The sequence below is a fragment of the Haemaphysalis longicornis genome, unplaced genomic scaffold (genome assembly GCF_048455015.1).
Source record: "Haemaphysalis longicornis isolate Haplotype H1 unplaced genomic scaffold, Haemaphysalis longicornis Haplotype H1 scaffold_1, whole genome shotgun sequence".
In the NCBI taxonomy this organism is placed as follows: domain Eukaryota; kingdom Metazoa; phylum Arthropoda; class Arachnida; order Ixodida; family Ixodidae; genus Haemaphysalis; species Haemaphysalis longicornis.
In genome coordinates, this window is record NW_027526203.1 from 277,473,296 (window position 1) to 277,490,212 (window position 16,917).

General features: G+C 48.1%; 1 protein-coding gene across 1 annotated transcript in view; it reads left to right on the forward strand.

Moving 5' to 3' along the window:
- LOC144158983 (substance-K receptor-like) overlaps positions 1-16,917 on the forward strand; it is a 481,277-nt gene that overhangs the window by 107,214 nt on the left and 357,146 nt on the right. The gene's annotated exons all lie outside the window — the stretch shown is intronic.

Sequence of the window (16,917 nt, forward strand, 5' to 3'; positions counted from 1 at the left end):
TTTTTCTCTCCCATTCTCAAAAACCTCAATACCAGTAACTGTGGAACCAAGACTTACAACTACGTAAGAACCTTCCTTACAGAGTGGACAGCAACCTTCCGACGTTGCCCTATGAATCAGCCACCTTCAACAAACCGCCCGAGGTAACGTTTGCCAAAGGGGAGATCCCAGGGCTCGGTAATTTCACCCCTACTAGTTAATATAACCTGCTTCCCTCTCCCCTCACAATTGGAATCCGTACCGTACCTCCGAAATGCATTTTATGCTCATGATGTAATCCTATGCACGGCAGAAGGCTGGAGCGGTAACCAACAAAATGACCTCCAGAGGGGAGTCGATACCACGTTCTTCTGCCTCCAATCCAGAGGGCTGATTTTCGGGCCTACCAAATCAGCCCTCTTTGTCCGAAGTTCCCTCACCCGTGGTCCTTCACCTCCCCCAACGACTGACCCACAAGTAACTACCCCAGGTGAACTGTACCTCAAGTCAAGACTATAAGAATATTGGGAACCAGATAGTTCTCTCCCACATCTCCCCATCACTCTACCAATACGACTGCCACACTTGCAGCGTCCCCTCACTACGTACCACTTGGTGCACTCACGCACAAACAGCCCTAAACCCTTTCCTAACCAATCACCTGAGCTGTGGGAGTCTGCGCCGACCAGCTCGGCTCCAGAGCAACAACAAGCTCCGGTCGATCGGGCCCTGGAATCGGCGAGGGCTCGCGGCCTCGTGGATTTGGGAGGCTGACCAGTTCCCTATTGCCCCATTCCCTTTTTAGATCAGTAAGCGTTTATTATTACTACTACCATTGCTCTTTTTCCACGCAGTTAAACATCAACCGGGTGCTCTTGTCCGGATTTAGCCGGCAGAACCGCTCGACCGCCGTTTTTGGTAACGCTCGAGCCGACGGCGTGAGACGACGCCTTTTTCTTGCGTACTAACCGTGTCTTTTTTTCGACACCGTTTTTTTCACCACACTTGGGTGGGTTTACTTTGTCCCCTAAAAAAACATTCTAATCTGCATTTTTAGTTAAAAGAACCCTCACTCCTTTGGTTATACCCTTATGCTTTGCCTCGAATTATCCCAAAAGTTTCCTTTCGCTAAAATATTGTGATGTGGCAATGAAGGCACTGTTCGTAATAAAATGTATTAACAGGCAAATACAAGCCGGTAGCTAAGGCAGCTCCAATGTCCTAGGAACAGCGCGCACGTCCGCAGGGCTCTCAGCGTCGTCGTCTCTCTTTTTCAAGGCTATGTACCAGCTTGGCAGTGGCGCTATCCCTTGAGGAGAGGTTGGCCGTAACTGAACGCCTGGATAATCTTCGCTCCTTCGTTGAAGTTGTTTCCTTTTCCAAGGTGCAAGAGCCCGTGACGATATGTGGCATGAAATTTTGGAAAGGCTCTCATCATCGTCATCAAAAACAACAGCCTACTCAGGCCCACTGCAGGGCGAAGGCCTCTCCCACTGACTTCCAACAGTTCCTGTCCTGCGTCACTCGAGTCACCTGTTGGCCACTGAATTTTAAAGACGATAGCCTTGCTTGGGCTACTTCAACCCAGAAAGTTTGGTCTGTCGGTATGTCTGCCTGTCTGTCTGTCTGTCTTGACTCGATTCAGCCACCCGTCCAAAGTAAAGCAATGCCTGCGCAATATTCTTATATAGTGACAACTAAATCTACCCGTCTAGGTCCGGTGTAATGTTCATAATTGTCAAAATTGTTGAAGAATAACAAGACATTACGCAAATATAAGACAACAAATTAATACAGAAATGGCATTTGCAGTGATCTCTTATAAAAAATGATACATGCTTGATTTTTGCGAAATTAAATACTTCATCAACTGCAGAAAAAAATTCACTCCGCCGTCACCTGCTGTCGCCCGCGCCACTATAGCTTCTGGCGCCATTTGAAGAAATCAACCGACAACAGTTACGAAAGGTTCCACTTGATAGCTTCCACGTTCTGCTTGCAACGCGTCTGGAGTAGGGAAACGCGGTTCTATAAACGCTGAAGTAGGGCGTCTCGATTCACGCGCGTCTTCGCCGTACGGCAGCGTTGGCATCGAGACACCCGGCCTGGAGCAGTGGAACGCGGTAAATTTAAAATGATTTAAGCAAACCTTTGGCATCTTTACCTTGGGAGGAGCAAGACGCAAAAGGAACAAAATGAGAGGTAAGCGGGAAAGCGAAGGGAGGCATTTACTTTGCAAAATTCGATAAAGACTATCGTCTTTTGTCGACATTTCCAACGAAAGGAGCAGATGCGCGGCCAATTTTTTGTATTTCATCCCTTCATCGTGTTGTTGGCCTTCCCATTCTTCTAGATCCATCTCTTGGTATCCGCTCTGCTACCGTAATTGTCCACCGGTTGTCGGTTCGTCTCACTATATGGCCAGCCTAAGTCTATTTCTTTTTCTTTACTTGAACTAAGGTATCATCTCCTCGAGTTTGTTCCCTGATCCATGAAGCTCGTTGCCTGTCCGTAAGTCTTACACCTATCATTATTCGTTGCATGGCCCGTTGGGCCGACCTACGTTTGCTTTCTAGTTGTTTAGTAACGCACCAAGTTTCAGCTCCGTATGTCATAACCGACAGTATGCACTGGTTGTACATTTCTTTTGAGTGACAGAAATAGCTTACTTTTCATTATTTGAGAGTGTTTGTCTAGGGCTCTCCAGCCCATGCCTATTCTACTCCGGATTTCTCTCTCGTGGTTGGGGTCAGCACCTGTCCGACGTAACTATATTGCTGTACTTCTTCTAGCTCTTTGTCTCCTATGCTGAAGAGGGCACTTACGGCATGCTTATTCCTCATTACTTTAGATTTATTCATATTTATTTTTAGTCCCACAACCATGCTTTTTGATTGTAGTTCCTTAAGAATTATTTACAGGTGTTCTGCAGTCTTACTCAGCGATACTGTGTCGTCTGCAAACCTCAAGTGACTCAAGTATTCTCTTGTCATCCTTAATCCTGTGTTTTCTCAGTCAAGGTTTCTGAATACCCCCTCCAGACATGCTGTGAACCGTTTTGGTGAGATGGTATCTCCCTGTCTTACTCCCTTTTAGATGGGGAATTTGCCGCTTTGCTTCTGAAGTGCTATCCTGCCCGTACGTTCCTTATATATGTCGTCTAGAAGTCTTATGTAGGTCTCTTCTATTCCCTGGTCCTTTAATGCTTTTAGCACGGCTTTGGCTTGCACTGGGTCAAACGCTTAGGGATTTTCTTTTGCCTATGCCCTTGCTTATGAATGCTAATATGATATTACCTCCGAAAATCTGAATTCGACTTCTTTAACCAAGAACCTATGGGGCTCGTCGAAAACGGCAAAAAACTGGGTCAATAAAAGAAAAAAAAGTAGTAAACAAAGGAGAACGTACCAGTGGAGGGTCGTCCTTAGGGTTACATGTGATGCTTAGTGGAGCTGTCCGTAGGGTTACATCTGATGCATCCTGAGATACACGACGCAGACAATCGCATTTCGGTGACAATTTGAGAGCATTGAAAGGAGCTTTCAGTTTCATGTTAAGCGTTAACCACCCTTCGGCTGGTTGCTTCGCTGTTGAGGTGTATGGCCTCTCTGGTGACTTGAATATACTAACGGATACGGGAAGACATATCCATAGAAGCTGCAGCACTGGGATACAACACATTCGTTATGAAAGGCGGAAGAACGTTTAAAGTTGCTCTCATAAAGCTGGTGAATACTGCTGGAATTTCTTACAGCTTCCCACAGGTGGCAGCACATATTTTGCTTGAATTACTTTGTAGGCGGCCCCTCTTCACGATGGATAACAGCTGTTTTGGGCTGTGGAAAAACATTGAGCGAGAGAAAGAACAGTCCACATTAAATTATTAATTTCCAAAGAATGCAATGATAGTCTGCCTTCGAAGTAAGACTGAAAATGCTTCGAAAGTTGTGATCTATCAGTTTCAAAAAGACATGATGCTTAAAGAGAAAAAACAGCGCTAAATACAGGACAATGGGAATACTAGACATACGTGCGCTGTCTAGTCTTCCCTTTGTCTTGCCTTTAGCGCTGTTTTTCTCTTTAAGCATTAGGTTCCAACTGGCCCACGTTACTCCCCTTTTACGAATACCTTGCGTAAAAGCGTCCGCGCAGCAGTGGGCAACGTAAACAATTCGGTTTGATGCAAAAAAATGGCATGGACATATAATAAACTTGAAATTAGTACTATGCAAATAATATGCATAGACAAGGACGAGGCAGATTTAGACAAGCGAACAGTTGATGTCATTTACCAGTGGACTGACAAAGGCACGTACGGTGCGGATCACGGGCAAGGGAACGTCTATTCTAGGCACGTAAACAGGGTAGCGTCGGTTACCGTACGCACAGGCGGTTCTGAATAGTTTACGACGTACACATTCACAGGAACGTGGAGGCTCTGTACGCGGAAACATGGGCATGTCTGCCTCCGGACGTGTAGACAAAGACAAATGGTTTACGGAAGTATGGAGGGGTTCATGTTAGCGTCAGACGGGCGATCAGGGACATGTCGGTTGCGGAGGCACAGAGAGGGGCAACGAAGTTAACGGGCCCTCGTAGCGGCGGACTGACGCATAAATTTATTTCAAAGGGGGTAGGGGGGACACGACAGCATTCAATAAAGCAAAGGAAGCAGTAAACCAAAACGCAAAGAAAAAACAGCAGTCTAAAATAGCGGCAAGTCAATGGGAAATTTGGGATGCTGTTTTCGCACTCTGCATGGCCACGTCTCCCATTGTTTGGTCCATTATTGTTTTTTATGAGCATTGCAAAATGGCTGATCGTCGTGGCGAGCCCTGCAGGCATCGAATACACGTAAGCTAAGTGCGTAGATTGCGAACGTAAAATAATTACAAGGAATCTTCATTTGACAATATACCACGTTAATGACCTTTCGTATACATACCCCCCAACCCCCATACCCCCCCCCCCCCCCCCCCCCCCCATTCGAGCTCGACAATTTTGGAAAGGTCCGTTACCCTCGGCACTCTTTTGCGTACACCAGTGGACCAGTGAGCAGGGGCATGTCGGTTACCGATACAAAGACATGGACATGTCACATGTAGACGCCAGAGCAGACAAATTCAGTTGCCGACACATGGGCATGTACGTTGCGGAACCGTTGAAAGAGGCGTGTTGGTCTCTGTCAAGCAAACTGAAGCATGTCTCTCACTCTAGGGGAAAAGCGCCTCTGGCATCAACTGTAAACGGAGTCCCTGCCCTGCAGAGCCGTCCTGCATCACATTCACCCCTCCCTGTACCCATCCCCCCTCTGCCCCCGCTGCGGTGAAAGGGCAACGGTCCAACACCAAATGTGGGCCTGTGCAGAGGACCCATTCCCTACCATTAATTCCCCTGACCAGTGGGTGGAGGCGTTGGGCCGCTTGGACCCCCAGCTCCAGACGGAGCTCGTGACTCGCGCGGCTGAGGTCGTCGCAACCCTCAGGGTTGCGCCCACCGCGCCCTAATCCACTATGTAAATAAAAGTTATTTCTCTCTCTCTCTCTCTCTCTCTCTCTCTCTCTCTCTCTGTTGCAGAGGGAGGCGGTCAGTAAACGCTATTTTAAATTATCTTATTATATCTGCGCAAATATAGGACGTGGCATGCTTTGTGTACTTTTCTGTAAGCTAATTTTTGTAAATTTCACCCCCGGCGTGATCTGCAATTATGCCGGCTGGCGCGATCCTTCATCAAATCAGCTCACCAGTGTGTTTTTTCTCCCGATCTCTAGCAAGCGGCATTAAAAACAATGAGTGCGTTCGATGGACTCTGGTGGCATAGCGTCCGTCTGTACTACAACCGCGGGGTCCTTGTTTACGCCCTGTCATCGTTTTTCTTCCTTTGCCATTGCGTTTTGTCGTACTTTTCATATGCCTGTCGTATATATTCATCTTTTCTTGGGTTGATATTGCAGTCGAAGCTTCGCTCCCACTCCTAGCAACGTTTGTGTATACATTCTTCTTTCGGTTTATCCATCGTGGGGCCGTCCGAAAAGCAAACGAAAAGCAGCAGGACGTTGAACGCAGCGCATGTCATTAGCATCTTATGAGAACTCCAGCTTATTACGTGACGCCTGCTGCGTTGGCCTTGCTTTGATTTGCCTTAAACCGGAACCTCTTTCCATGTCAAAGCTCGTTTTGATTTTGTTTCAATCAGGCCCTCTTCTTGAGACGTTTAGTTGAGCTGAGGGAAAAATTGCTTGCGTTTCATTGCTCGTGCCTTGAGACTCCTTAGAGCATACTTGAGTATCCAGGCGTGGTGGTGCTGCTGTCCTGGGAAAATTTGTACCCCTTTTGAAGAAGCCCCCATGATTAAAAAAAACACAGTGTAATAAGGGTCCTTAAGAATGCTAGAGCTTGCACGAAGCTCGCCGGCGCAATCGTGTTCTTTCGAAGGTTTTGAGCGCGGGGTGGGGAGGGGGGGAGGGGATCAAACAGAACAGACAACCGACTGCGTTCTGCTCGCTTTGCGCCCATTTTCTTCTGAATTGAATTCACTGCGTTTTGTAGCTCGAACGTTTTCTTCTCAAGTTTGAACCTAAGGCAGAGTTTAATTAAGTTAAGAGGTATGGCAGGGAGCGCTCTAATATTCTCCGTGATCTGTAACGGCAACGCGGTTTCGTCGCTTTCAGAGCCTGCCTTCCATTTTTAGCCGCGCGCCTCTGCTGAACTCTGCACTAAATTTATTCGTCGTTGCGAGTAATCATCATCCATTGGGGAGGCGGTATCTCTAGCACAGGTGAATCATCATGAAAGTGGGCCATGATAGCAGGGGTACTAGTGTAATCAAGCGTTGTACGCTGCGTTACAGCGCAGTGTATTCTCCCGACCCGGGCCAGGACATAAAATTTGTACCAAAAGTATATTTGAAAATGAATAGAAACCCAGAAGTTGCCGTTTTCTCATTTTTCTATTTGTCCTCCCAGCACAAAGAATCAGAAAAAATAAGCAGGGGGAGTACCCGTGGCTACAGATACTTGCGTAAACTGCACACCGTACCTGGCGATCTGGTCTGCCTAGCATGCTTCTAACGCTAATTTGAAAGCCTCGATACAATCGCACCTGCGCTTGCCGCCATATTTTGTTTATATATATATATATATATATATATATATATATATATATATATATATATATATATATATATATATATATATAATTATGAGCGCAATACAGAAGCCTGCGAGGCCATCATGATAGACGGCCTCGGAGAGGACCAGCAAACTGCTTCCCTGCTCATCGTGCCAGACATTCCGGTCGAAAAAACAGGGAGAAAAAGGCGAGAACAACTTGAGCCATTCTCCTCGTGGATAGTACACCTACTACGTCGTTCTAAACGTGCATAGCCCCGGTCGCTTCATCAGGGCTAATTTTGCGACAACCAAACAACATAAATAGATTGGTAAGTTCATTTGTAGGCAGAGAGCTAGTGCTAGTCTTTTCGAATCGCCTACATTGGCAATAGCTAAAGGAAAAGGAGCATCATAAGGTTCTGACTGCTTCGTGTGCGACTAAATGGGCTCGAAATGTTGAACCACAGCGCAAACGACGAGACAAAGGACGATAGCAAGAGGACACACGAAGCGCTGACTTACAACTGGATTTTATTTTCTCTAACGGCGCCAAGTATAAACGAAATTGAAGAAAACAAAACATGAAAAACAGATGAAAAAATTACGCCCACCTCCCCTCGCGGGAACCCTGGTGTGATGCGACGCTGAAGGGGGTTCCGTTGGGTGTTTCCGCTGGGTCGATTAGTCGAATTGCGTGAAACGCGTAGTGAACGTGAATTGCGTGTTTCAATCACATCGTTGGGTTCCACGCGAGGGGATGCGGTGCAAGCGCAAGCGCGGGCGACCGTCGACTGAGAGACCGGCCGGAGCGCGGCACTCCGCTTATATGCGCAGCGCACCCGAAGAAGAGACCGCGGAGAGAGAGAGTCCTGCACATGCGCACAGCGCGCAGCGCCACGCGCAGCACCGCCCACCGGCGGAGTGAGAGTGCACTGCGCCACGCGCCCGCAGATGTTGGGCGAGAGTGTTCGCTATCAGAGAGAGGAGAGGGGGTGAGCGGAGCAGAGACGCAGCTGTGCGGACGCGGACAAAAACGACGCAGGAAGGACAGGGCCGCCGGCAAGAGATGCTCCTCTCAGCGTCGCATCTAAAAAACACATGAAAAAACCGGCATGACAAGGCATAGAACCAACCACACAGTCAACCGTGATCGGCTCGTGTCCTTTTAAGATAGTCTATCTCCTTCTTCGTGAGTGCAATTGAGGCTATACTGACGCAATTCTCACCCAAGCGTTCAATCTCAGCGGCCTCTATAATTTCCTGAGTGAGCGTATTCGCGTTTCTGCCGATAACGCGGCAATCTTCAAACAGCGGCTCGCAGCCGCATTTGTCGCAGTGAGTGGCGAGATGACCAGCCGTTTTATTTTTAACATTATTGTGGTGCTCCCGGAGGCGATCATTGAAGCATCTTCCGGTCTGACCGATATACCTTTTCTCACAATTTAACGGCAGGTCGTAAACTACGCCTTCAGCGCTATCAACGAAGGGCGATCTGTGCTTTATGGGACACTGGGATTTTTTCCTCCCCGAACCGTGGTTCATGCTGCAGAGGGCCGACAGTTTCTTTGGGGCAGAAAAGCACACGTGTATGCCCGCTCTGTTAGCAATCTTTCTTTTAAGTTGTGTGACAAGCTATGAAGGTACGGGATCACAGCCACTTTTCCCTTGGGCCTTTGTTGTTGGTCTTGTGGCTGCGAGCCCCACAACTCCTGCTTTTTGGCCTTAACATACATTCTGCAACAGAGGCACGTTCCCTTAGGCCTTTGTTTTTGGTCTTGCGAGCCCCACAACTCCTGCTTTTTGGCCTTAACATACCTTCTGCAATAGAGGCCAACACGTGCCCAGGGTAGCCTGAACCTAAAAGGCGCGTCGTTTGCACTCTGAAGCTGGCTTTCGCATTGTGGCTACAAGATTTTTTGAGAGCATTTGAAAAACAGAGTCGGACAATGCCTCTATTCACCAATTTTGAATGTGCTGACGAAAAGGGCAACAGTGCTTTTGAACCTCTCGGTTCGTAAGCCCAGCAAACATGACCAAGGGAATAAAACAACCTAAGATCTAGAAACCTGATAGAATTGCAAACAGGCTTCATGCATGAGTGTCAAAGGTTTCATGCAAGCTTGAAAAAGCGACAAGACACTCGAGATCTGCTGATCAAAACATTCGAGGCTACAATTGAGTATGACTAAAAAATCATCCACGTACCGGAAAATCTTCAGCACATTGCACTCTGAAAGGCAACTAGACACAGCTCTACCGTAATAATACCAAATCGCTCAGTACCGAGGCAACACATGATCTTATGCAAATGCCATCTTTCTGAAGAAGAATTGTATCTTCCCATGACACAAACGTTGATCTCAGGTACAGCGAGAACAATTCAAGAAAAGAGCCAACACTCACTCCCGGTTTTTTCGTGTGTTTTTTTTTTCATGTGTTTTTCATGTTTTGTTTCCTTCAAATTCGTTTATATTTGGCGCCGTTGGAGAAAATAAAATCCAGTTGCAAGTCAGCGCTTCGTGTGTCCTCTTGCTATCGTCCTTTGTCTCGTCGTTTGCGCTGTGGTTCAACATGCATCACCAACTCGCCCAAGTTTTCGCGTTGCTGGGCTCTAAATGTTCGTTTGGTATAAAAATGTAACAACTGATTGATTTTCCGGCCACAAGCCCTGCTTTTTTCAGGATTAATTACCTCAAGTAACATACATCTCCACCGTTTTCCCTCCACTTTTTCGTATAGTAAAAGAAAAGGTCTTCCCTCGCGGTAGCGGTATCCGGAAGCCGGAATCGTCACCGCCGACAGTGATATGCCTGCGGAAGTAACATCTCATTTCTGCCAGAAGATGTGGTAAGGAACAATTTAAGTAGATACCTTAAGCCGTAAAGAGCCAATATCAATATCTCCCACATTGTCTTTTATCAATTCTTGAGGATTGCGCTTGCCCTACCTAAAGCACCTGGTCAAAACAAAAAGGAACAATACCCCCTTGACGGCGACATGAATATTACCCTTAACATGTATCAGATCATTATGAGCATGAAAAATACGACATACATAGCGCCATGATTTTTCCCCGTACTTCGCCCGAACAGGGCATTTAAATATTCACACTTTCTTTGAGCAAATACATGAAACAAAATTGCCTTAGCAGCATTTTACTGCGGAAAATCTTACAAAAGCTTCGCATGGTGGTTCGAACGATGTATATGACTGGCAGTTGCGATTGTCTTGAAGCAGTCCTAATTATTGCTATCGGTTTTTGCTTGAAAACCGCGTCTCGCTTTTTTCTTTTTTTAGTTGTATAGAAGTCGTATAATGCCTGTACTCACATATAATCAAATTTATCTTCCTAAACTTTGCTTTTAACGACGATACTCTTCCTTGGGCGACCTAAACGCGAATATTTTGGACTTTCTCTTTCGCTGCCTCTCTGCCCGTTTGCCTGTCACTTTATTCAGCCTCCAGGCAAAAATTAAAGAATGCGTGAACACGAAGCATTCATAGGCACATTGCTAAGATATCCAATCATATTTAGCGCATTTAAAGGAGCCATGAAGACAGAATACAAGTTTGTTTTATTCGAAAGATTTCGCGTTTTATAGCGCCCCCAGCGCTTGTCCGGCAGCAAATGATGCCGTATTCACTGAGAAATTGATCAATTTAGGTTAAAATTTTGATTCTCCCGCCAAATCGTAGGTTTTCGTAGTCACAAATGACGTCAGAAGCGCGTGTATTCAAGCGAATTTCCACTGCGTCATTCGGGTTTGCGGCCTTGCTGTCCGTCAGCCCTCCCAGATGGCGCTGCTATAGTCATCCACGAACCGTTGTCCGCCGTTGCTTTGTTTTTGAGCGTATTTGCACCGTTTGCACCTGGCTTGTTTTTGTTATTGTAAAAAGTGATCATCTCATGAAACGTGGGGTATCCTCGACAAACAGGGTCACGTAAAACAACGCCGCTTACGCCAATCGGCCAGTGTCCTGTAAAACGACTTCAAAGAGGCGGAGTGCTGTGCAGTTAAAACAAGCATAGTGCGCCCAGTACCAACAGCAGTGCGCATCGGAACTGCTATGCTTACATGCGTTTTTGTAACTTTCATTGTTTACCGCACCATTCTTACTGCTGTAAAATGAATATGCATTACACTTAAGCGCAAATAGTTCGTTCGGAAAGCTATAAGCCGTGCCTAATTTGCGTTTACTTTTTCCGTCCTCAGCCAATCGCACAGCTGAGCTCATGTGACATCATAGGTTCTGTTGCGGGAACTGAGCTAGTCGGTCGCATGGCCATTATGTTTTTTTCCTAGTTATGTAGCTTATTTGAGCGAAGTGTGTGTTAACGGTGGTGTCAGTATGATTCTATCGAGGCAATCTTTCGAATGAACGGAACTTGTGTTTTGTCCTCATGGCTCCTTTAAGGAAGCCTTAAGCATTTTTGGAGAAAAATGTAAGTGCGAGACTCAGAGTACCAGCGTTTTTTTAATTCAGAATACCTGTTGGGTTGGTTTCTACGACGCCAAGTGAAAGAAATTACTCCCACCTCCCCTAGCGGGAACCCCTGTGTAGATGCGACGCATAGGGGGTTCCGTTGTTGTTTCCGTTAGGTTGATTCTCCCATCGCGTGAAACGTGCCGTGAACCCCCTGCCGCGGCTATGACGCAACGCGGCGCGGCTATGACGCAACACAATCCAACACAATCCACTTTAATCCAGTCCAATCCAATCCAAATCCAAATCCAAATCCAAATCCAATCCAATCCAATCCAATTCAATTCAATCCAAGCCAAGCCAAGCCAAGCCAATCGAATACAATCCAATGCCCCTCGCGAGAGAGTGTTCACTATCGGAGAGGAGAGGGGGTGAGCGGCGGAGAGCGCAGCTCGCGCGGCGAGGAGAATGGGGGAGGGGTGTGGACGGACAACGACAACGCCGTATGGAGGGACAAGGCGAGTGAATGAGATGCCGTCGCATCTAAAAAATTGAGGCGTATCACCTGGCAAATGTCGTCGTAAGATCAATTAATCAATCAATCAATCAATCAATCAATCAATCAATCAATCAATCAATCAATCAAGAGCTTTATTATCACGAGACAGGAAAAATGTTTCAGACTATTTGGACCGATAGCCAGGAGGCTAGTTTCCCAAGGCCCTAGCCTCCTGGCGCCTCTGCCAGGTAGCTCCTTCCCCACACTCCCACCCCCCTTATTTCTTTCCCTCTCTTTTGGTTCCTCTCATGATGAATTGAACGCAGGTTTTTCCAATGCAATTCAATGTTCTCGCCTGCGAGCCATCGATTAGCGCAGCGTTCGTTTTTTTCTTTATATTTGCAATTCAATGTTCTCGCCTGCGAGCCATCGATTAGCGCAGCGTTCGTTTTTTTCTTTATATTTTGTTTCAGATGCAACGCATCTCATGCTCGCCCCTCTGTCCTTCCTGCGTCTGTCCGGCGTTGACCACACAGCTGCGCCTCTCCTCCTCTCCTCTCTCCAATAGCGAACACCCTCTCCCAAACAGCTGCGGGTTGGCGCAGCGCGCTCTCACTCCGTTGCTAGGTGCCGGTGGGCGGCGCTGCGCGTGCTGCGCATGTGCAGTACTCTCTCTCTCCGCGCTCTCCTCTCCTTCGGGCGCTGTGAATATAAAGCGGCATGCCGCGCTCCGGCGGTCTCAGTCGACGGTCGTCCGCCCACCTCCCCTTCGCGTGAGAATCTCTGCTATAAGCGTAATCAATACGATGGAAAACGCCAATGGAACCCCCCCCATGAGATGCGTTGCATCACACCAAAGTTCCCGCGAGAGGAGGTGGGCGTAATTTTTTATTCTGCCTGTAACAGCATGAGCTCGAGCTTTATTTTGTAAGAGCTGTTTAGGCCGACACAAATCCGTCCGGTGTCGACAGAAAACCCCGAGCGCACGTGAGCGCGCACCTCGCGGCGAACACCCGGCGTCGTCCACGCTTACGCCACATGAGGAGCTCCCGCCTTCATCGTCCTCATCGTGTAGCGACCGGCAGGCCATGGCTCCACCGCGCCGCAGACGATGACGTCGGATCTGTCAAGCCATCCCTTCACAATTCACACGGAGGCGGCCACCGGACCAGCTGATGAAGAAGTGCAGGTCGCGCTACAAGAGGGTTTGCCCCACGCGGCTGTGCTGTCGGAAGACGGCGACGAAAGTGATGATGACGGTTGCTACGGGATAAAGCACTGTGCATATTTGAATGGTTTTAAATGCATAGCATTTTAGTAACTCACAATGTCACGCGGCGTTCGGCCTAGTCCGCAGCCAGGCCACTACACTATAAAAGAAACAACAGTTTCCGGCGCCCGGATTCGAACCCATGACGCCGCGGGCGGAACGGCAAGTGCCGGGCGCACTACCGATTGAGCCACGCAACCAACACGGATTTCGATGCACCGATAGCGCCTTATATCCTTCACTCATTTATGGTTTGTTTCGAAAGCGCCATAAGTTGTCACGCGCCTCCGCAAGATGGCGACACAGGTTCCGCGATCGAGACTATGATCGAGAGACCCGCCATAAGTTGTCACGCGCCTCCGCAAGATGGCGACACAGGTCCCGCGATCGAGACTATGATCGAGAGACCAGCAGCGCTGGTCGCGTCTCGTGCTGCCGGGACGCCCCGCTGTAGCCCACCGCAAATTTGATGACGTGCAGCGTGTAACAAGAAAACCAACAACCAATACGTAATCCATACGACTTGCCGGCGCACCCCCTCGGAAATGCTGTGCATTTGATCGTGCCCCTCGCGAGGGGGATGTATCTTTTTGCTTTTCAGTGCCCAAAACGGCTTTGCACTGCTGGTGTCCGGCTGCTCCCTCTCTCCGCGGGGTCCGCTGTCAGTGTGGGGAGAAGCTAGGTCGACCCTGTTACGAATCAGCGCGCCGCTGCGCTTCAAACTTCGTGCTGCGCTCTGCTGCTTTGTGGTGAAGCCTCCACTACGCGCACCTTTCGAGTGGGCGCCTGTGTCGGTGACTCAGGCTTGCAGCGACAACAAACGGATCCCAACACGCCGCTACATGCCTGAGAAAGGCCAAATCGCTGGCGCCTCGCTGTCTGCGTGATTAAAACATCGGCGGTGGCAGACGAGGTATGCAGAGACTTGTTCGAAGGACGCGGACGCCGTTGCGGAGACCTCCTCTCTCCCCTCTCTCGGACTCAGCGTGCGCCACGGCGACCGACCCCTCACGAACTCTGGAAAGAGCTTTGTGTGTGTCTATAACATTTCGCGTCGTGTGCAAAAACCAGAGGGGCCCCAGGTGCAGAATTTCATTCCTGTTGGAGCAGTGAATCAATGCTGTCACTCTGCTCGAGTCCTGTACTGTAACCTCGCCCGTCGGGGCATTGTTCCTGTCGCCATGCAGTAAACAAGTTCAGTTTTAAAGACGATAGTCTTTCTTGGGCTACTTAAACCCAGAAATTTTGGTCTGTCTGTATGTCTGTCTGTATGTCTGTCTGTCCGTCTGTCTGTCTGTGACTCGATTCAGCCTCCCGGCCAAAGCAAAACAATGCCTGCCCAATAGTCTTATATAGTCACAGCTAAATCTACCCGTCTATGTCCGGTGTAACGTTCATACTTGTCAACATTGTTGAAGAAGAACAAGACATTACGCAAATATGACACAACAAATCAATACAGAAGTGATATTTGCAGTGTTCCTTTATAAAAAAATCAAACATGCTTGACTTCTGCGAAATTAAATACTTCATCAACTGCAGAAAAAGAATTCACTCCACCGTCGCCTGCTGTCGCCCGCGCCACTATAGCTTCTGGCGCCATTTTAAGAAATCAACCGGCAAACGTTACGCAAGGTTCCACTAGATAGGTTCCACGTTTTGCTTGCAACGCACGTGGAGTAGGGAAACGCGGTTCCATAAACGTTGAAGTAGGGCGCCTCGATTAACGCGCGTCTTCGCCGTACGGCAGCGTTGGCATCGAGACACCCGGTCTGGAGCAGTGGAACGCGGTAAATTTAAAATGATTTAAGCAAACCTTTGGCATCTTTACCTTGGGAGGAGCGCGACGCAAGAGGAACAACATGAGAGGTCAGCGGGAAAGCGAAGGGAGGCATTTACTTCGCAAAAGCCGATAAAGACTATCGTCTTTTGACGGTATTTGCAACGAAAGGAGCAGATACGCGGCCATTTTTTTCTTCGGCTTCTTGTAGTCATCTTGAAGGCAGAAACATTTGCTGGCCGCTGCTGTACCACGCTACCACACGCATGTCGGAGGCGACGGAGCTCGGCTCGGGTACGCCTTCCCGTGGGCAACAACCCCCAGCTCTGCTGTTTCTCACCACTAGTGCAAGCTGCGCCGATTGTTTTTTGGTGTTTGCTTTTATCTCGCCTTTCTGCACTATTTTTAGTGCCTTGTTTTCTTTTTGAATTTGCTATGGTAAAAATCGACCCGACGCGTATTCTTGATTGAAACACCGCAGGTATACTCTCGGTTATGTACTTTGCTCAAATATGCCTCCAATTTCCTTTGTGCCAACTATAGTGGGCATGTATGACCCATTACAGCAGTTTGAGTAGATTGAAACGGTCCAGCCTATATACATTTCGAGGTCAAGTATTCTTTCACTTTGGCCTGGTGGCTGAATTGAGTGACAGAGAGAGAGAGAGGCAAATAGACAGGCAGACCAAAATTTCTGCGTTTAGGTAGCCCATGAAAAACTATCGTCTTTAAGAACTATGTCAAAGAGAAACGAACGAGATAAAAGCGAACCGTAGAAAAATGTTTCGGCTTGTGCTATTCCAAGCACGACAAAAAGCGAAAGAAATCCGCGCGTTGTCCTCAGAAATGGTGCGCGGGCAGTGGGAAGGTGGGAAAAAGGCGGCAGCGGGAAGGCAGGCAGTGGGAAGTCATGATGGCAGGACCGAGAGGGGAGGGGAAAAGCATGTTGGGTGCTAGGCGGGGAGAGGAGAGGTAGGTACGGCGTATGAGCGGCAGAAGACTATCGTCTTTTTGCGGCATTTGCAGCGAAGCAAGCAGATAGGCGGCCCATTTCTTTTAGGTGCGAAGCACCTTAAGACCTAGCAATGTCCGTCCGCCATCCGACGGTGTCTCCCCAAGTTCCCCGATGTCCGTGCGCAGTGACTACAGCGAGCTACACGAGAGGGCGCTACGCGCAAACGCGAGATCAAAGTGCAGGTTTGGCGCGCCGTTCGAATGGGGCGTGGAGCAGCGCCCCATTTATACTTGTCGGAGACCTCAACGTCAACATTCTGAACATCGACGTGGTTCGTGCAGTACAACGCTAATTTAAACTATAATTTGCGAGAAACGGAGTTGAACTGCAGTTGCAGCTATAGGGACTACCGCCAACTACGCGAGAGGGCGCTGCGGTGCAACGCGTACGACTTGTTTTGCGTGTGGCGTTTGCCATTTACAGTGCACTAACTGCACACCAAATCATTTAATAAACTTTGAGTGCATCATCGTGCACGGACGATGACACTCATCCATGCACACAATACACACAACTTGCGTCCCAGTGCTTCGCACCCTCACGGCGTGGAGATGGTGTGATTTTTTTTATTGCACTTGTGTCCATGCAAGTTTTCCGTATAAGTTGCTGTTAACTGCATTACGGTGTAACATATTGCGTTGCACTGCACATATTTTCTTTATATCTTTTCTTTGTATCCGCGCATATTTTCTTCATATCTGCTTGATTCATTCAACTAGTCTGCAGTATTATTGAAAAAAAAAAACCCTCCGTCTAACGGCGACTATGGGTGAAACGCGAAGCTTTCTTGCGTGTGATTCAAATGGGAAAGTGCCAAAGTCAAAGCAAGAAGGAATA